Here is a 21,700-nt window from a genome sequence, read left to right as displayed (position 1 = left end):
TAAATTGGAAAGCAGATTATCCATTTCCCTATGAATGTATTATAATTATCTGGAAAAAAGGAGACCAAAATGGATAGAATGTATATTTTCTCCTCAATTAGTTACTTAAATTACTTGAAAAAGATTGTCAAAAGGGCTTTAAGTTTTTCATTGTTTGAGAAGGAGATTTCCAACAGCCAACGTATCATTCTAATCCATGGATGAATGAGCCTAAACCGCCGCAATTTTCCTCACCCAGATCCCTGTCAGAGCTGGTCTCAAACACACGGAAAATCACCTCCCGGCAGGAACACTGTTGGAGATGTCAGGGATTGACACCATTCCTTGAACTTGACTGTTGGATCACAAAGGAAGCTGGAGATGTAAACTCAGTCTTGTATGCCAAAAATCTCCTGGATTTGACAGCAGCTACAGCTTAGAATATTTTCATTGACCGTTTTCTAGTAGGGTTTAGATTCACTGCATCTTAAAGCATTTATTTCTTTTCCTTCTCTTCTGGGATTTTGTTGGGAATTTACAGGGTAGATGGATGGGTAAAGGCTCCATCTCTGGAAACATTAATGGACAGGTTGGATGGAGATCTGAGCAACCTGGTCTAGCAGAAGGTGTCCCTGCCCATGGCAGCCTTTAAGGTCCCTTCTATGACTCTAGGAGGGCATGATGTGAACAGAAATGATAAGAACACTGGAATTGTTGAACCTGGAGAAAGACTTGGAAACATCCACATCCTTGTCTATAACTGCCTAGGGCATGGTATAGGTGTGGGATAGAATCTTCACAGAAGAGCAAAGCACTAAGACATGGCAGACACAAGTGACAGCAGTAAAAATGCCATTTTGGTGGGAGAAGAAAACCAAATTCATGATGATGATCAGAGACTGGGGCCTCAAAGGTGGAGGAACAGCTAAGTGTGAGGATATTGAAGACTCTTCTGATCTACTGAGACTGTGAGTGTGTGATAGTACCTCCAAATCCTCTTCCAGCCCAATTTATTCTGTGATTCAGCAAAGGCAAGGCAGATTCTCCAAGGGTCGTCTGCACTGGTTCACGTCCCTGTAGCAATTGGGATCCACCTAAATGCCAGTTTAATGTGATCCATCCTTTGCAGCCACCTGAACTGTTCTGTCATCAGAGATGTTTTCTGGGATCTGATGGAATATTCCACCTCCAATTTCTTTACCATTATTTGCCCTTCCCTTCTGTGATCACTGGATTTCCTTCTAAAAATTTAAATATTCATTTGTACACGTGACTTTTTTGTTGTTCTGGGTTTTGGGTGGGCAGTGGTGGGATTATTTAACAGGGTAGGTAGGGCTTTTTATTAGTTTGGGTTTTTTTTTTTGAAGAATGTACTTCTTTTTCTTTGTTTGGGTCCATATCACTTCAGAACAAGTCAATACTCAAAGCACAGCAATCCAAGTTGCATTTCCAGGTACAGATTCCAATGCAAAGGATTAAACCACACTTAACCCAGGTAATAAAGAAGCCCAGCTTTCTGGAGGATAAGAAGTAGTCTCAGGGATCAGATTCGTCGACAGAAAATCTCCCTGCTATTCTAGATATATTAGCTAATTAGTTTTTCAGCCATCAAACACAGGTGCCAAGAAAGAAAAACCACTGAAATTGCTAAAAAATATGGGTTTTTTCCCCAATATTCCTTATTTTAAAGCACTTATCCTGTTGACAAGGTCTCTACAGTTGATGCTTCATTTTCCATGGGTTTAAATCATGAAATTGAGTGCCTTCAACATGAGATAAAATACATGAGTTGAGAAATTCTGGAGGTTGAATGTTGGAGCTAGATGGTGTTTAAGGTCCCTTCCAACCCAAACCATTCTGTGGTTATTCCTTTGGCAAGAGGTGCCTTCACTATGCAAATAAAAGATGTATTTGTGAAGCTGAAGAACAAACTCCTGGTATCAGTTCAGAGATTAGGGACTGAGCCATAAAGGTCTGGTTCCAGTATCAGGACCTCAGACAGGACAGACCTTACCAAGACTGGCTCTAAACTAACACTTGGTTCAAACTCTTCAGTGATGAGTTTTGCTTTCTCCTTAGGCTGCCTACAGAAATGATGGATTAACCATCCCTTGAAATGCTCAGGAGACATGTAGATGTGGCACTTGGGACCATGGGTTAGTGACAGTGATGGGTTAAGGGTTGGACTCGATGATCTTAGAGGGCTTTTCCAACCTTAATGATTCTGTGATTCCTGGTGAGCAGGGACAGCAACACCGCGATGCCCGTTTATTACCCCTTCCCTACACATCCTGCTGGTTCCCATCTCGGAGCCCCTCAGTCCAATCACACTGTGACATCTCCTCCAGGATGCTGATAAGCGCAGTCCTCTGCGAGATTTTAGAGCACTTTCCCACTGAAGGGAGCAGAGAAGACCTAATGCAGAAGGCTGGTTTTCTTTTCCTAGAGAAATGTAGGATTTCTTTCCTAAAATGAAAATGAGGGTTTAATACATTAGAGGCAGGGAGGCCAGTTCTGCCACTTGCTGTTCAACACCCTGCTGTGGTCTACTGAAACAACAACCCTGAATCACAGACTGATTGAGGTTGGAAAAGACCTCCAAGATCACTGAGTCCAACCTGTGACTGATCCCCACCTTGTCACCCAGCCCAGATCTCTGAGTGCCATGTCCAGTCACTCCTTGGGCACCTCCAGGGATGGGGACTCCACCACCTCCCTGTGCAGCCCATTTGGCTGTGACACAGCCCTAATGACATTGTCTCTGCAATGGGATCCTACAGCAACAGCCCCATCTGGGTGCTTCAGACTGAGCATTGTTCAGCTCCGGGAAGAGGTCAGAAATACCTCTAGAATCTGGGGACATGCCTTTCATTTCAGAGGGTATTTCTAGTGCTGAAACCAGGCATTTCCCAGTAATACTGTTACAGGTAAGCAGCACTGCCCTTTACTCACGTTTCTGGCACTCTGGGGGAAAATAACTCAGCATTTCCTTTTGAGGTGGAGTTTGATGCCCAACTTGCTCTGCATGTTTGTACCAAGAAACTGACGGACAAATGTGTTATTTCTCTCCTCTCTAATAACCAGGGAATGGACCTGAGGGAATGGTTGGAGCTGTGTCCAAGGAAGGTTTAGATTGGATATCAGGAAAAGGTTCTTCCCCCACAGGATGCTCAGGCACTGAGCAGGCTTCCCAGGGTATGGTCACGGCCTCAAGGCTGCCAGAGCTCCAGGAGTGTTTGGACAATGCACTCAGGCACAGGGGGAGATTGTTGGGGTGTCCGTGCAGGGCCACAAGTAGGACTCAGTGATCCTTGTGGTCCCTTCCAACTCAGGATATTCTGTGATTCCATGATTCTGTTCATCACGTCAGACTGGAGCAGCGTGCCCAACTCAAACCTAAAATTGATACAATTAATTGCATACAAGGAACACAATCCCAAAAGCACACGGATCACAAGGATCAGGAGTGGGCCAAGCATATATTAGCAGTTGTTTTGCCTCCCCATGGAGACTGTCTGGTAGGGATGTCCCTTGATTATGTGATCACAGCCACACAAGGTGGATCCTGTACCTCTCACCTCTCATCCCAGAGCTGTTTCCAGCTCCCAGGAGGAAGCTCAGGCACATAAGGAGTTTATAGAGAAGCAGCTGAGATCTCCTAGGTTGGTGAGCTCTTCTGTAGCAGGGAATTCCCCTCTGTAACAGGGAATGACAGAAGAAGCTGAGAAAGTTCAGCATCCAGGGAAGCAAACCAGGTGATTGGAGTGAGCAGCTGAAGAACCAGGAATATGCACAAAACCCAGAACCTGAGGCAAGCCATGCCTACAAATTGCCACCCAGAAGATGATTGCTGAGAGATGAACGAAGAGAGTCCCCAGAAGCTTTGGAGAGGTTTCAGTCTGCAGCTGGATCTGGCCTGGCAGCTCAGGGCTGTATGTCAGGAGAAGGAACTCACCACAGGCTCCAGAAACTGCAGGGGTTGGAAGGTTTTTTTCAGTTTCCACAAAAAACCACTCCAAGCCTTCCTCAGGACAACACCCAACCCTTCAAACACACAGACACTTTATTGCCCGGACCTCCTGAGTTCAGCATGTGGTTCTCCATACGTCCAACAACCATTTGCATCCCAGTGTTTCCATCTCTGTAAGGCACAAATCAATTTCCTCTACACCACCATCATTTCCCTATTTTCCATTTCCAATAAAACATTTACTTGAGATTATTAAACCTTTGAATGCAACACTGCCTTTTTTTTTTTTCCCCAGTACAGATCTAATTTTTCTAACCATTGTTAACATTTCCAAGCCCTTTTATATGATTTCTCTTTCCTTTCTTGTACCCTCAGCTCCTTCCAAATGATTATCAATTTTGGTTTTCATTAATGTGTCTTTTACACTCTTAAAAAAGTTATTGTAAAATATATTAAATCAAATCAGCTCCCTCCACATTCCAACACATATATCCTTTCTCTCTCACTTTTTCAATGTGCATTATTGAATCCATGGACAGCATTTATTCATCCAACAATGCCTCTTTCTAAAACGCTTTTAAATAATTTACCAAGACAAATCCAGCACTGTGTAAAATCTGATAAAGAGTAGAAGCAGTCAAATTTCTCTGGAATCAGGTGTTTATCTGGCCTTTTGTCTGGAATTCTTCTGCCATACATCTGTGCTCTTATTTGGGCCTCAACATTTGCTCCATTGTATTAGAAGACACAAGGTCTCACCTGGAGTGACTCCTTTTGGCTCTGAGTAACAGGGGAAAAAAAATTATCGGGGATATTATCCCAGTCTTTTCTCCCTTATTCATCCCAGTTCACATCAGCTGCCTTTGGGAAGTGACAGAGTTGGTTTCTCAGTTCATTCTCTAAACTCGAACTTGTCAAGATCAGCAAAGCTGATCTGTGTTCTTTCCATTTTTTTTTTTTCAAGGATTCCTCCATTTGTTCTTTACCAATTGCATTTTTTAATAGTGACTTCCTTCCTCACTTCAAATCCTGTCCAAACCACTCTCCTATAGTTTTCTTCTTTAGGAGATTTTTTTAAAGGTGTTCAATAACATAGCCAGTTTTGAATTATTGTCCTCCTTATTAATTTATTATTAATCCTGCTTTTTCCACTACTTTTTCTCTACCCCCAAGATTTACATTCTTCCAGTTCTTACTTATCCTTGATTTTCGTTCATGTCAGCAAAACTCTGACCTCTCATGCAGGGTAGCATTGCTAATGCTGGCACCCTGGCCAAAGTCTAAATTTGGTGTTTTCTGCGATTTTTGCTTTCCTACACTTTTAACACAATTAAACTGTTCTTAATTTCCCTCATCTTTTGAATCCCAGTGCCAGACTCTCTGATCAGATGAGCCAGCAGGAGCTCATGGGATCTCTTGGGATTGAACACCTGCTCTGCTTGGGCACTGTGCAGGAGCAGAAGGGACAATGCTTCCCCTCCACCACCAGCTGTGGGACAATGGGGGGTATTTCTGACACAAATGCTCCTTCCCAGATGCTGTGGGGCCCTCCTGGAAGAACAAAGTGTCCTGGTGGGTTCATACAGTCAGGTGGCCCCACAACTGCTCAATCCTAAATAGGGTCAGGGAGATCGTGTGCAGACAGGGAGCAGGGACAAGGATCAGGCAATGCCGGGATAATGTGAGACAAATCCTACTGGGCAGGAAAATTCAGGCTGGACGTGGATGTCTGCAATATCTTCAGTTGAAAAGGTCACTCTAGCCCTCCTTCAGAGCCACCAGAAAGATACGATGTCTTTCAGGCTGCGTTCAACTCATGGAAGAGTTTGGGTTGGAAGGGACCTTAAAGATCATCTTCTTCCACCTCCTGCCGTGGGCAGGGACACCTTCCACTATCCCAGGTTGCTCCAAGCCCCATCCAACCTGGCCTTGGACACTTCCAGGGATCCAGGGGCAGCCACAGCTTCTCTGGGCACCCTGGGCCAGGTGACCACCCTCACAGGGAAGAATTTCTCTCTAATATCCCATCTGTCCCTGCCCTCTGGCAGTTTGAAGCCATTCCCTGTGTCCTGTCCCTCCAGCCCTTGGCCCAAGTCCCTCTCCAGCTCTCCTGGAGCCCCTTTAGGCGCTGGAAGGGGCTCTGAGGTTTCCCTGGATCCTTCTCTTCTGCAGGTGAACACCCCCAGCTCTCCCAGCCTGGCTCCAGAGCAGAGAGGGTCCAGCCCTTGGAGCATTTCCATGGCCTCCTCTGGACTCACTCTAACAGGCTCTATATCCTTAATCCTTAACTGGAAGTCTCAAATGAACTCTATCTTAGAACTATTGTTTCTTTCGACTGTCTGGAAAAGAAGCTCAAGGTGATGAACACAGAAGGTGACAAGAAAGTTGTTTCATCCATTGTGTCTCATTCCCTGTGTCCTGGCTCTAAATTATGAGAAATGAATGCTTGAATGGCTCCTTGCTGACTCTTCAAAATTTTTTTTTAATTTTTTTTTTTTAATTGAATTTAAAATAATTACTGAGAATGAACACCTGAAATACTGAGAAGGAAGGGGGAAAAAGTCCCCCAAAAGCACTGCATTTCCTCCTTAGCTGACCCTTCAAATAGCATCCCTTTGATATTCTTGAGAAAGTCAAATTAAAAAATTAGATTAAATTAAAAGTTTTGCTTCACCTTAATTACTCTTTCAAAGCATTTGAAAGAATGCTTGGAAAAAAATAGAAATTTTGTATTTAGACACGGTTTGGGTCCTTTAAAAGCTTCCACATTTGAACTTGTGACTTAAAATCAAAACAGCTAAAAAAAAAAAAAACACCTTCTGCCCCTTCTCCATGTGAGCTGCAGTTGAGATCCAGTTCTCCTCCACAGCAATGGACACCATGTTTTTGAGGCTTGGTCTTTTCTGCTGCCTTCACCCCACAGATAAGGATCTGAGTGTCCTGGTGCTTCCTCCTCACCCTCATTCCCTCTCTGTCGACATCGTGATCTCCGTGATGTCAGCTGGTGACATCAGCCTTGACACTCATGGTGTCAGGTGTAACTCTCCACTGCTGGGTCTGTCCTTTCCTTCCTGAGCTTTCCCAGAGCTGGTTCTGTCAACAATATCCACAGAATCATGGAATAATTTGGGTTGGAAGGGACTTCTGTAGATGCTCCAGTCCACCCACACCACCAGGGCAGGATCACCCAGAGCAGGTGACACAGGAACACATCCAGGTGGGTTTGGAACGCCTCCAGAGAGGGAGACTCCATGAAATCCCTGAACAGCCTTTTATCACAGTTAGAAGAACACCCTCTTATCTCCCACCACAGCTCCTCCTTCCCTGCTGGAATAACCCACACTCACACAACACCCAGGCTCATGACCTCCATGTCACGTTCAACACCTTCATCTCCTTCACACCAAACACTCCCATCTGGACTGTTGCCAGATCTTACAGATTCCTGGCTGTAATTGCTCCCAAACCTCCTGCCATCCCTTCCTGTAAAACACCTGTTTCTGAGTGACCTTATCTCAGCCTTTATAAACTTTTATCAGTTTTCACGATATTACACAAGATCCATTCCAAATACTGCCTATAAAATTCTTCACTTCTGCAGTCACAGAATCCCAGAATCATTTAGGTTGGAAAAAACCTCTCCAAGATCATTGACTCCAACCTGTCACCAAACACCATCTTGTCAAGGAGACCACGGTACTGAGTGTCACATCCAGGGGAACACTTCCAGGTATGGGGACTCCACCACCTCCCTGGGCAGCCCCTCCCAGTGCTTAACCTCTCAATTTTTTCCATGTTTTCACCTTTGACCGTACCATGCTCAGCTGATCTGAAGATCTTTCTTGCACCTGCCTCTCCTGAGGACTGTGAGGGTTGGCCAATCCAGCTCACACCTCTCAATCCATGGAGCATGAAATGTTTTTTACATTATGGGACTAGGCAGCAAGTAAAAGTTTAGGGAGAGATACAGTCCTTGCTGCCATGCACCTCCTTTCCCTGGCCTCATACCCATCCCAAAACCACAGATCTTGTAAACCGTGTTGGAGCTAAAGCAGAGCTTATGTAACACTGCAGCGATCGCTCAGCCCCTCACTACCACCATTTCGCAGGTTACGTCTGATCCTGACCTGGATTCCGATGGGGACACTGTTCCATTTGTCCTGCGTCTCACTCAAAGGCAGATGTGATAAGGAATAGCAAGATTATTTATTAAGAGGCTTTGCATGCCTCTGAGGAAGCTTAAAGTGCTAGCATGTTGAAATGGGTAGTGAATAGCCAAGCGAATGGGAATAGGTCTGGAAAAGTACTGCAAAAAATACCTGGGATTATCTATGCCGAATTTTTTTCCATGGGTTGGCCAAGGGCCATGTTTTTCTGACTTCAGTGTTCACTTTGCCTGAACCTTAATGGCAAGGGCACCTGCCAAATGTGCTCATGGGCTCGCTGAGGTATTTGTGGAGGGCAAGTCAGAACTCCCTCTCTGCCAGGCCTCGTGGCCACATCTCAGTGACAAGAGATTGGCTTATGCAGTCAAGAATTGAGGATGACACCTGGTGAATAAGTCTGGTCAGCTAATGCAGAAAGAATGCTAAACGCAAGAGAAGCCTGGGAGCAGTTGGTATGGGACAACTTCAAACAAACTTTGATGCAGCTGGGAATGTTCCCAGAAGTAGGGCAAAAAGTTCCACCAAACTGTTGCATCTTATTGAAGCAGCTGTAGTGGCCTCATTATTCTTAGGTGCAGTTTTAGTACCAAAAGTTGCTGCAAATGTGTTTCTCCCTAGTAACGCTCCATCAAATATTCTACATTTAGGTCACAGAATCATTTAGGTTGGAAAAGCCCTCAAACATCATCGAGTCCAACCATTCCCCCAGCACTGCCAAGGCCACTAACCCATGTCCCCAGGTGCCACAACCACAAGGTTTTAAACCCCTTCAGGGATGGGGATGCCACCACTGCCCTGGGCAGCTGTGCCAGGCTTGGACAACTGTGTGGGAGAAGAAATTGTTCCTATTCTCCAATCTAAACCTCCCCTGGCTTGAGGCTGTTCCCTCTCATCCTGTCCCTGTTCCCTGGGAGCAGAGCCCGACCTGCCCCTGGCTGCCCCCTCCTGTCAGGGAGTTGTGCAGAGCCAGAAGATCCCCCCTGAGCCTCCTTTGCTCCAGGCTGAGCCCCTCTCCCAGCTCCCTCAGCCACTGCTGGTGCTCCAGCCCCTTCCCCAGGTGACAACTTTGCAGGTTATTTTTATTACCTGCCAGTCCCATTGCTCTCTGGGCTCTGCACTTCTGTCACTCCCAGTCCTACCCAGTGCAACCCAGAATGGAAACTGGAGGTTAACTGGCACCTGTACACGATTCCATCAGGCAGGAAAGAATTCTCACAGCTTTACTGACTGCACGTGGATAAAAAGTCAAAAAAACCATGTTTGTTTAAAGAGCAGAACTGGCACAAGGTGGCTCTGGGATGAGCACCATGTCTATTGAGCAAGCAGGTATAATTTCTACTGATTTATTACTCTGTTGGATTCCAGCAGTGCTCCAAGGCTGGATGGGGAATGCACACGCTGGGACATGGACACGGCCAGGCAGCACAGGCCCAGGCCTTCGGGCAGGAACAGACTTGCTGGGATCAGGTGTGAGCACACAGAGAGTCACCTCTGCTCTCTGGGTGCCGCAACGTGAGCCAGTCTCCCTTTTCTGGCTAACATCCAGGCCGTGCTGCATTGCTGCCACTGGATCATGGAATCATAGAATCATCAGGGCTGGAAGACCTTCAAGATCATCCAGTCCAACCATCAGCTCGGCACTGCCACTGTAGCCCCTAAACCACTAAAACCACATCAGTACCAGATCCACACCTCTTAAACACCTCCAGGGATGATGATTCCTTAAACACCTCCCTGGACAGCCCCTCCCAATGCCTGACCACACAAACAGTGAAAAAATTTTTTTCTGATATCTAATCTGAATCTCCCGTCTCAGCTTAAGGCCATTTCCTCTGGACCTCTCAGTGTAGTCATGGTAGGAGAAGCTGACCCCACCTCACTGCAACCTCCTGTCAGGAAGTTGGAGGGAGTGATAAGGTCCCCCCTGAGCCTCCTCTTCAGATCATAGAATCAGAATAGTTTGGGTGGGAAGGGACCTCAAAGATCATCTTCTTCCACCCCCTGCCATGGGCAGGGTCACCTTCCACTATCCCAGGTTGCTCCAAGCCTCGTCCAACCTGGCCTTGGACACTTCCAGGACTGGGTATCCACAATTTCTCAGAGCATCAGACAGAAGAGACAAAGGCTAAAAGGAAAACTGAGGTCCTGATGGATCAAGTAATCTGCCCAGTACTACTTGCTTGGTCATTGGGACAGCAGTAGGAACACGACCTTTGTCTCCTTGGCCTCGATATCATGATTTTCACTTCTGCATTAAAGCAAAGAGAGGGGGACAAAGCCAATTTCTGACACAATTCCACTGTTTCCAGGTGAGCTGCTTGGAAACAGCCATGGGAGCATTTGCTCTCCCTTCTCCATAACCCACCTCTCCCTCTAAGCCCTTAAGCACACACCAGATCCTTCTCACGATCCAGGGCACCAACGTCAGCGGAAACACCAAAAAAAGTCAGGCAACAAGCTCGACTTCCATGCCCTGCAGGAGGAGGAAGACTCAGGGTAGCACTGGACAACCACAAGCCTGCAGGATGCTGCCAATTTTGAGAGGTTTTGGAGAAAAGCAGCAGAGTGATTGAGGGGTTGGTGAGATGAAGGAGGGAGAAAAGAAAATGTTGAAAGAACTAAATATACATTGCTTGGCCAACTAATGCCCGGGGGAAAACTCAAGAGCTGCCAGGCAGGAGGGAGCCAAGATCCAAGGAAAAAGTAGGATCTCGATTGTTGAGAGCTCTCAGCCCTTGGAAGTGAACAATGAGGAATGACTGGGAGCCAGGAGATAAGTTATGCTGAGGGGAAGATGAGGAGTGGAGGCACTGCATAAAGAGATGAAATCAAGTCCTTTCTGGAACAACATTTATGGCAGTAGCCAGGCACCTGGGTCTTGATTTTCTCCTGTATTTTTCATTCTCTAAGTGGTCAGAATGTTAAGGCTGTAATTTTTCCTCTTCCCAGGCATGCAGGGGAACAGCTTAATGTAGAGCAAGAGGGTAAAAACAGATGTGATAGGATAAAACTGAGAAAAGGGCAAGTGAGGTCATTTAGATTGGAATAACCTTCAAATGAAGGAGTGGAAGCCCCTTCCTAGAGGTTATTTAAAACTAGACTGAGTGGGAAAAAAAGATTTTTTTTTTTGGTAGGGGGAAAAAATCACACTATGAAGGGAAGAGATTAAAAGATGCATTGTTTATCTCTCCAAAATTATTTAAAATATATTTAAACCACCTAAGCCTTATAAATGTCATTTTATACTTAAATGTGAGGTTTGTCCCTCTTCTACATTAATGGGCACGAATTACTTTTAACAATTGATAGCAATAAAACTCACCTCTTGGCCAATGGTTTGTGTTTCTTCAAAGCACAATAAGAAGACAGCCTTAATTACAGGGAAATAAATTAAAAGAGAGGAGAAAAAGACTTACTGAAGCTCCAAAAAAGAGCCAAAGGAGATCCAGTGAAGCAGGGGGGGAAAAACCCACAAGCAAAAAAACCAGCAAGAGATGGAAACATTATCTTGTGCCCTCAGTTGCTGTAAGGAGCAATTTGGGGGAGTAGAAGACATGGAAGATAAAGAGAAATCAATCACCAGCACAACCAGTAACTCATAGTGATTGCAGCCAGGCCAAGAACCAACTGGAGTTTCAGATGTTACAAGCAAATACAAATCCTGATCCAAACAAAAGAGCCACAGAGGTGCAGAAATTCCCAGATCAGGGGTATGGGCACCAGAAAACATCCTTCCATAAAAGACAGGTAGAATCAGTTGGGTTCTCAGCAGAGGCAACCATGGATTGCTGCGTTCTTCACCTCAAAGTCTCAGTGGGATGCTGACCTGTGGCCTCCTGGTGAATTTATATCCATTCTCACCTTCCTTTCTGTATTAATTCAGTTTATGTGGTCCTGCCATGAGTTTCTTAATGCAATGTGAAAAGGTCAGAAAGCAAAGGAGCTACAGGATGAAATTCAAGGCTATGTTCTATTCAAATGGTCACGTTTGATGATCTAAATGACCCTTATGTCATCAACTGTGTGAATCTCTCTTCAGCCCAAGAAATCAGTTCATTTTTTGATAGTAATTCACCAAAGAACTGTCAAGGGTTAATGACCTGGGACTCGTGTTAGCCAGAAAACACAAGGCCCCCCCTTTTAGCTTGTGCTTAGAGGGACTGAGGGGCTGCCAACAAAATAAAAAAAAAAAGAAAAAAAAAGGCCTTGTGGTTATTCAGATCTTACAGAGTAAATCAGAGTGAAAATTCTGGTTTAGATTCCAACTGGGCTTGTGGTGACAGTGACATCTCTCCCATCAGGGCCTGGAGCAAGCCTGGCTCCCTGCCTGGGCAGCACTACTTAAAATGGACAGGAGTCCCCTCTCCATGCACAGGAGCACAGATCTTCTTATGGGATTGATCCACTCAATCTCCTGCTGTCCCTAAATAGCAGCAGAGACTTTAAGTGGCTGCAGCAAGTTACATCAGAAAAACCAGAATCCAGCTCTGGTCAGAAAGGAGACCTGTTTTCTTGGGAAATGTCTCAAAAAGGATGGACACAGAGCCCACTGCAAAGCCTCCCAGGAAAACACAAACACAGCCCTTGGAGGCCTTCCAGGGATAACATCTGCATTGCTCAACAGAGCAAAGTACAGCCACCAGCTATGGCTTGTTCCCATCAGGAACCTTTCCCTGTAAGCAGAATTCCTGTTTATCACAGGCACCCATTTCTCCCACGTAATCAGCAATATCCCAATTTCCTAGTAGGAAACAAATCAAAAAGGATGACAGAGCTGCTGAAAAAAGGCAGTCAGCGTTAACATCAATCCTCCAGTGCCTCCCTTGTTTCTCCTTTTCCCAGTGTTGATTTAAAAGCTTAGAAAGGGACAGAGGGAGGCAGGTTCCACTCACCACAGCGAAGGTAATCCAGGTACATAGCTTTGCTCAGGTCAATAATCCATCCCAGGTCAGGCCTTCCTCGAGCACTGACAGTGGAGATCAAAAGCCAAGCAGAGAATTCCTCTGGCTCCTGCTCCTCAGCCCTGGGAGCAAAGGGTGGGATGCTTCTGCTCAGCCCCTGCCTGTGCAGGGAGATGGGCCCCCACCTCCCCTCCTAAAGCTTTACATCTCTCCCCCTCAGGCAGCTCTCCCCACTACCAGGTGCTCCCATGCTCGCCACTTCTCCAGATAACAAAGCCAACAGGCTCCTCTTGCAAGGGGAGCTGCTTGGAATGGGATTAGGGTGAGCAGAAAGGAGCTTACAGCTGGGCACCATCTGTGGTGACGATGATTAACTAATGAGGTTTTAAAGATGTTTTTTTCCTCTTGTTCCTCTTGCAGGTTTGGTGATGGGGAGTTTTGCATCATGGTCTCTGCTGCTCACCCAGCCTGACTCAGTGCCTCCTCCTCTTCCTCTGTCCAGCCAGGAGCTGGGGCACAGGGAAAAGCTGGCTCCTGGTGGCAAAGGCTTTCTTGCCTTCTCTGATCACAGAAGCCCAAGTTTTAAGTCTCCAGCCTCTAATATCTAATAATTAAATCAGACTGAGTGCAAAATCCTCTCCCAACCTGAAAAATCCCTCATGGATGGAAAAAAACCAATTCAGTATCCAGGACAAAGTTTCGTATATTTCATCAGGGACTCTTAAAGTGTATTATAAGTTATAAGGAATGATAAAAATCACAACCCCAGAGAGGGGAGGGTAAGTGTTATTCTTCCTTCATTGGTTTCATCCTTTCAGTGGAGAAGAGGCATCTTCCTATTCTGGTATTTTTCCCCACAGTAAAGCCAAGTGCAGATCCCAAATGTCCTAATGCCGAGCTCAACATCCTCACCCCAGATGATGCCTCCTTGTCAAAACTCTTGTGTTTTCTTAGGCTCCGTTCCCACTTGGGCACTGAACAGGCTCCCCAGGGAATGGTCACAGCCCCGAGGCTGCCAGAGCTCCCGGAGAGTTTGGACAACACTCTCAGGCTCAGGGTGGGATTGTTGGACATCCTGTGCAGGGCCAGGAGCTGGATCAATGATCCTTGTGGGTCCCTTCCAACTCAGGATATTCCGTGACTCCATGATTACCCTCAAGGATGACTTCATCTCTCCAGGGAATAAGTGAAATCTGAGATTTTAGCTCAGATTTCCATACCTCTGGAATGGAGAGTTGGAATTACATGGGATGGGTGCCTACTCTCATTGTGCCCAGTCGTACATGAGGATAAGCACTTTCCAAAATCTTTCTGCATCCTAGAGTGAAAACTGACTGTAGCACAGAATAACTATCACAGAATCCCAGAACAGTTTGGGTTGGGAGGGACCTTAAAGCTCATCTCCTTCCACCCCCTGCCGTGGTCAGGGACACCTTCCACTATCCCAGGTTGCTCCAAGCCATGCAATAAGTGGTACTATTCCTTCCAGGAAGACACCTCTGGAATCCTTGCTTTAAAACGAGCTGAACCATTTTCCAGGCCCTGTTGACTGTGTCTCATCCAGGAGGAACAACATCATATGTAAAACATGCAGTAGAAGCATAAAGAGTTCAATGTTTGAGTTTATTCAGTGAATCCTATAATCCTAAATGAGGTGTGGCCAATAATAAGAAGCCCCAGAAATTCTTACCTACTTTCAGGTGCTTCTGTTTCTTCTACATGAAGGGAAACAGGGAAAGCTCAGCCAGCTCTGAATTAGCCCTGCAAGTGACTCTCGCCCCACTGATGAAAGACCAGAGGCTGTTTGCAATTATTCAATGGTTGTAACCACAGAAAAATCTAAAATTCTGCATGATTGGTCCAAAATAACACCCCAAAAGACAAGACCACAACAACAGTCGTGTAAAAAGACTCTCCCTTGGTGTGTTGCACTCCCACCTCCTTCCTCACCCCATTCCCTCCGAGACTCAAAAAAAGGAACTGATTTCAGCCATGTGTGAGGATTCCACACGTTGCAGGCTGTAAACCCAGGCAGGTGTCATGTTAAATCTCCCGAGGGATTGGTGGCTGTTTATCATCAGAATAGGGGGAATCTCTCCAGCTTTACCCCATGCAATGGCTTTGTCACCTAAAGCTGCACATGATCAGCTTGTCCTCAGGCTGCCGTGGTTGACTGGGGTTTTTCCAAAAGGAGATTACACAGCATCGCTTGGAGTGGGGTTTCCAGCACTTTTCTCCTCCCAGACCATCTTAATAATTAATTGTTTATTATAATTAATTGTGTTTTGGCAGCCTCCCTGGCCTGTTTTACCTGTAAATCTCCATGCAACTTCCAGGCATTAATGAAAATAGACTCACCCACCAAGGTGGCTGAGGAGTTTTTATTAAGTGTTAAGGGAGAATGCAGGGGGGAAAAGGCATTTTGGAAAACGTGTTAGGCTTGGAAAAACTCCTGCTGGGAGCTCTGCTCAAATTCAAGGCTGAACCCCAGTAAAGTCTACAGGGGAGAGAAAGCACCAGGGTGGATAACAACCCAGATTCCAGCCTTTTTAATACATTAAAGCTGTAGGTCCCTGCTCCTCACCACAGTGGCTGTTCTGACCCTATTTCCTCCCCAGATAAAGAGTTCTGTGAGGTCTTGAGCTCAAAAACACAGAGAACATGACACAGCAGCAGGTCATGCAACAAACCCAGGGGTCCCCTTTTCTAATCCCCTCCTCCACTAACAAACACCTCCTGCCCCTCGAGGAGAAATTTAGCAGAAGACAGGAAAAATTTGCTGAAACCAATCCCTTTGACTCCCATAAATCCCTCCTTATGTTTGGATATTATTAGCACCTGTTTCTAATCCATTATGGAAAGGTTTTACACTTAACAGTGAAATTACCAAGGCTCTTGGGTCACTCAGAAAAACTGAGTGTGGTACAACTGGGTTTACTTTGGGCAAATCACTTACTCCCTGTTCCCAGAGGAATATGATCCAGCACCTCATTTCCAGGAGATGTTTAACCTCCTCCTGTGTTTTCCTCTCCTGAACAGGGCCTTGCTTTCTCTCTATGGAGTTATTTTCCATGTAGTGGAAGGATCTCAGTCCCAGCCTCTTTGAGGTGTTCATCAAGAGGTAACTGTGCTGCCCAGGAGAACAGAACGAGCCTAGATCTCCTTGTCTCAGTTATCAGTTTCTGCTCTCTACCAAAATAATTTCCAGAGTAAATGAAATTCTTATTGTGTGTATGGTGACACATCAGAATTGTACAATTTTAGGCAGACTGCACTCTAAGACTGCTTTGCTCAGATGATCCCAATGGTGAGTGACCAGCTTCCAGGAGGCCTAAAAGCCTGGGTGTTAGCAAGACTGTCCTGATCTCGTTGAAGATTTGCCTGTTTATTGCAGGAGTTGGACTGGATGAACTTTAAAGGTCCCTTCCAACCCAAACCATCCCATGTTTCTGTTCTATAGGACTGCATGAGGGGAGTCAAGAAACTTCTGAAATGCAGCTGCAGACAGATTGCTCTTTGCCATTGAGACTGAAGTTATTTCTTTGCCAAATCTCTCCTCTTTCCTCACCAAACACACATCCTGTTTCAGCCTTGCAGGGTCGCTTGAGAAAGCTCTTCATTTGCTGCTGGATTTTACAAAAATAGAAACACCTGAAAACCAAAGAAGCCTGGAAACTGTGTTTTGTCCTGAAATGCAGCTGTATAAATGCATTAAACTATGTGTGTCAATGAAAGAAGGGTGATTGGGTACTGGAATAGGCTCCCCAGGGAACGGTCTGGGCTGCCAGAGCTCCAGGAGTGTTTGGACAAGGCTCTCAGGGATGCACAGGTGGGATTGTTGGGGTGTCCTGTGCAGGGCCAGGAGTCAGAGGCCAGAACCACTGGTCTCAAAACACCGATTGTGTGGAGGTTTGACTGGCAGTGACATTACCTTGCTTTTGTCCATCACAGATGTAAGAGACAGCTGTGGGATGCTCGAGCATCTTCCAGACCTCACCTTCTGCCCGGGCTCCTCTTTAAAACCAACCCCAGGCTCGCCACAGTGGGAGCAGAACCCTCCATCAGCAACAGGTCTTCTGGGTGAGCCTAAAGGGGAGCTGGAGCTTTGCCAGGCTTGGCTGTGCTCATCTCAGCTGGAGCACAGCCCCTGCTGTCTCCTCAGAGCTCCATCTCTCGGTGCTGGGACACGAGCAGCAGATGCACAGGGCGACATCCCTGCCCTGACCACGCTCTCAGTGTGGTGGGCTCTGAGATCAGGGTCTCACATTGCTGTTGGGAGCCAGCTGAGCTTTGCTGGGCTGAGGATAAATCTCTGGCCTTGCCACAGTTGCACCTGCAGCGGGTAATGCAGTTTCAGAAGTGCATTTTTCCACCCTCCAAGGTGCAGCAGATGCAAGGAGTGCTGGGTGTGCTGCACAACACAAGCACAGGAGATGAGAGACCTTCTGTCCTAATCCCCTTGGACCCAAAATCGGTCTAAGAGAGAAGTAACTGCCTTATATGCTGAGGCATTAATGGGTTAGCACTAAGAGCATTAGGGGCTTGATGCAATCTCCACAACCCGCCCACCATGTCACCGGCCTTTAAAGGGCTCCATCCTCACCTGGTCCTTGTGCCTTCCAGCAATCATTCCTCATCTTGTAGAGTCACGGAATGGTTTGGGTTGGAAGGGATCTTAAAGTTCACCTCGTTCCAAACCCCTGCCATGGGCCGGGACACCTTCCACTATCCCAGGTTGCTCCTCTCCAGCCTGTCCTTGGACACTTCCAGAGATCCAGGGGCAACCACAGCTGCTCTACGCAGCCTGTGCCAGGGCCTCTCCACCCTCAGAGGGAACAATTCCTTCCCAGTAGCCCATCTAAACCTGCCCTCTGGCAGTTCGAAGCCATTCCCCCTTGTCCTGTCCACTCTATGCTCTTGTAAAAATTCCCTCTCCATCTTTCCTGTAGGCTTCCTTCAGGTACTGGAAGGCCTTAGTTAGGTCATCCCTAATCTGCAGCTGCACTCAAATAAGCCACGTGCCAGCTTGGTATCTCCTCAGATGATACAATTTCCTTGCAGGAATCAGCTGCTTTGGGTGATTCCAATTTCCTTGCAGGAATCAGCTGTTTTGGGTGATTCCTGTAGCCACAACACAACAATTCCACCTTGAGGCCTTGCCTCCAGTCCAAAGCGAATTTCTGCAAAGCAGAGCTTTTCATGGCTAGTTTTTTCCACGATTTCAGCTACAGCAGCCTGCATTCATCTAACCAAGCTGTAGGTATTTACAGAGTAGATGGAGATCTTCCTTAGGGAAGATATTTGCTGGGAAAAACTCAGGCCATGCAGAGGAGGCGGAGGTGGGAGACATCATATGTGGAAATGTCTGTATTCTGAGGAATGATGCAACTTCTTAAATCTTAAACTGAAGATCTGGCCTGTCATGTCAGTGCATGGGGAAACCTCTTCCACTCATCCAGGAGCTGCTTGTTTGAAAACTTTACCTCCAAAATACAGTGATGGAAATGATGAGTAGGAAGTCTAAAACCCTGGTGCTCTCCTGGCTGTGCCACAGACTGGGAATGCCTTAGCAAATCCTCTAAAACTGGGACACGAACTCTTATTTCATCTCACCTGATCAGCAGCCATGGTTAACCAGAGGATGTAGGAGTAGAAGACACCTTTGGGGAATGCTGGAGCATGTCCTCTGTTATCTGGGATTGTCATACAAATGACCACATGATGCTGGGAAGGGAGACGTGGGTAATAATCTTAGAATTCAGATAAAACCACTACAAATTGTTTGGTTTAGAGAGGGGATGATGACAACCAGGATTTGTCTGCTCCAGCATTTTCATACCTCAGTTTTTAGGATGCAATACTGATACAGGACAGGAAGGTGACATCTCTACCAATCAGTGCTTGGAGTAATTTTCTGGTCCTGAGGACAATTGTCAGGGCTGGCAACGTCCACAGTACTAAACTTCCTCCACAGCGAGGTGAATGCTTCCTGTCTGGGATCAGGGATGGACTTTGGTACCAGTTTGGGCCAGACCTGGGACTGTGGTCAGACAGCTTTTACAGACCAGTTAACCCAATGCCTGTCCCCGACCGTTCTTCTCAGCATCATCACTTTGCTGGATTCAGAGAGTACAAAGAGTTGGAGACCAAAGGAAAGCCAGGAACATGATGGAGAGGGTGGAGAACCTTGAGGAAAAGGAAATCTGACTCTGGTCAGGCTCTCAAGTGCCAGAGGGGATGTGAATCAGGGCAGAAATGCTTCCCCAGGGAAATGACACTGTGTGCAAACTGGAGGTTCTGTCCCTACCCACCACCCAACTCTGGTCTTCTTGGAAAAGCTTTCAGGAGATGACATTTAGAGATTAATCACAACTTTGGGACTTGACACCTCAGGGAAAGTGGCCTGGATTTCTCCTGGCTCTGCTGAAATGAGAAATGCCTTAAAACTCCCAAACATGACAATGTTACAGGATGTACTATGCGTCCTTTTGGGATTCAAAATCCACCCTCTCAGCTACTTCACTCTGCTCTTCCCAGGCACTCTCTCCTTTTTCTTTCCTCCCTTTCACTCTTCTTTCACCTTCAGGAATGAATTTAGTTCCTTTTTCCCCGGAAGTAGCCAATAGTGGGAGTCAATAATTTTCTAATGGCGTTCCAGGTCTTTGCTCTGTCTTCCCAAAAGCCTCTAGCAGAGACTGAAGACCCCTCCCAAGCACAAAGGGTGCCACTGCAACCAGATTTGGGATCTTCAGTGCTGTCCTCTACAACAGCAGCGAGGAAGATGGCAAAGCTCCTCAAGGAAATGGAGGACTGACCTTGTGTCATTCAGCACGAGCTGTTTGCCCATTGTGTCTCCTGAGGTGAGGGGAAGTGGGGAGAGCAGAGGGGAAAGATATCTCTAGAGGGGTTTTACATAAAGAGTGTGGGGTGTTTAGCTCAAAATACAGGCCATAGCAGGTGGATTCCCATGGGAGCTGGGTTGAAACTAGGTGGTCTTGAAGCTTCTTTCCAACCCAGAATCACAGAATTAACTAGGCTGATAAACACCTTTGAGATCATCGAGTTCCACCTGTGGCCAAACACCACAGGTCAACCAGATCAGAGCGCTGAGTGCCACGTCCAGTCTTTTCTTAAAAACCTCCAGGGATGGGGACTCCACCACCTCCCTGGGCAGCCCATTCCAATGCCCAGTCACCCTTTCCATGAAGAAATTCTTCCTAACGTCCAACCTAAACCTCCCCTGGTGCATCTTAAGACAGTGTCCTCTTGTCCTAACCCCAAACCATTCTACGTTGTTTCAGAGAGGAAGTGTAAATACAGGCAGAAAAGTCCATGGCAGGCTGAGAGTGGCCCCAGGCTGGGGTAAGCCCAGGAGGGAAGGGTTTGTTGGAGCTGTGGTTGCTGGGGACACCAGGAGCAGTCATGCTCTGGGTGAAGTGTCTGGGAGCACAGCCAGGCAGAACGAGTCTGGTGGGGTTGCTGGTGTGCTCACACCGCTGTGACTGGTATGAAATCCTGCCCTCACCCTGCCTCCCAGTGAGCTGTGAAGAGCTTCCCTGTGTTGTAATAGGGATGACAACATCCATCTGTGCCTTGCCAAGCGGGATCTGAGTGTGGCAGGGAAAACATCCCTGAGGTGCTGAGCTGGAGGGGTCCTGCCCATGGCCCCTGCACACCTCTGAGTACCTGCGGTTTGTGCAAGGGGCTCTGCTCGACACATACATGCTTCCCAGACAGAGCTGTGTGAGGATTTGCTCCTGGGTAAAACTGGCTCTTTAGCTTCAGCAATGTGGCTTTGCAACCAGGTCTCGGGTTTTATCCAGACCCTTTCCTTGTCCCAGCCTTTTCAGAGTACCTTTACACGACGTCAGAAGTGAAGAGTTAAATAAAAACCCTGAGATTTCAGTCCCCTGTATGGCAGTAAAAAATATTGCTACTGATTTTACTTGTATCTTCTATTGCTTTGGGCTTATAAATGTTCTTGGGCATCAGGTCTGGATACAGATTCTCCATCACAGTAGCATTGATCTGATCAGATTAAATTTGAAGGAGCTACTGTGGCTTTACACGATTAAAATAAATCCAGAATTCAACCCCTCACTTGATGCTGATTATTACATTCATGTTGGGCAGCACAGTCTGGCCAGGGGAGAGAAATTGGCTCTGCTGGGTGGAGTTTGCAGAAGCCTGGCTATGCCATTGCTGCAAATCCCAGTGCATATGGATTCTTCCCAGAGAACAAGGGTTGCCTTTGCGCTCTTCCTCTTCCAAACCGCCTGTCTCCATCTGCTGAGCCTCCACCCCTGGTGCTGTAGGAATTGTCACCACCTTGCCCAGCTCTGACTCTCCACTGAAGTGGTCCCAACTCTTTAATGAGAGGTGGGATGATTTTTAATGGAGCATACTGTCCTCACTCCCCGTAGTGGAGTCCCCTGAGGATCATCAGGAGTGCACTGGTAATCTTAAGGAATGAATTAGCCCTGAAGTGTGTCTGTGCCTGTGCATGGATAACCTGAATGCTGACTTGAGTCTCTGGGAACTTTGGCTACCTCCAAACCCAGTGTCAAATCCCTGGCAGGGTTTCAGCATGACCTTGCACCACTCTCAGGAGCAAATCCCAGGTGTGGATTAGGAATCAGCACAGGTCCACCCTGTTTTGAAGGCTGAGCTTGACAGGATGGACA

General features: G+C 46.7%; 1 protein-coding gene across 1 annotated transcript in view; it reads right to left on the bottom strand.

The window, feature by feature from the left end:
* The window catches only part of RP1L1 (RP1 like 1), a 44,867-nt gene extending 31,585 nt beyond the window's left edge, over window positions 1–13,282 (bottom strand). Inside the window, 1 exon segment of the mRNA XM_039568616.1 lies at window positions 13,008–13,282. The gene's annotated coding sequence lies outside the window, so the exon portion shown is untranslated.
* Between the last annotated feature and the right edge of the window lie 8,418 nt (window positions 13,283–21,700).

The sequence above is a fragment of the Corvus cornix genome, chromosome 3 (genome assembly GCF_000738735.6).
Source record: "Corvus cornix cornix isolate S_Up_H32 chromosome 3, ASM73873v5, whole genome shotgun sequence".
In the NCBI taxonomy this organism is placed as follows: Eukaryota; Metazoa; Chordata; class Aves; order Passeriformes; family Corvidae; genus Corvus; species Corvus cornix.
This window is presented reverse-complemented; position numbering and strand designations above follow the sequence as displayed.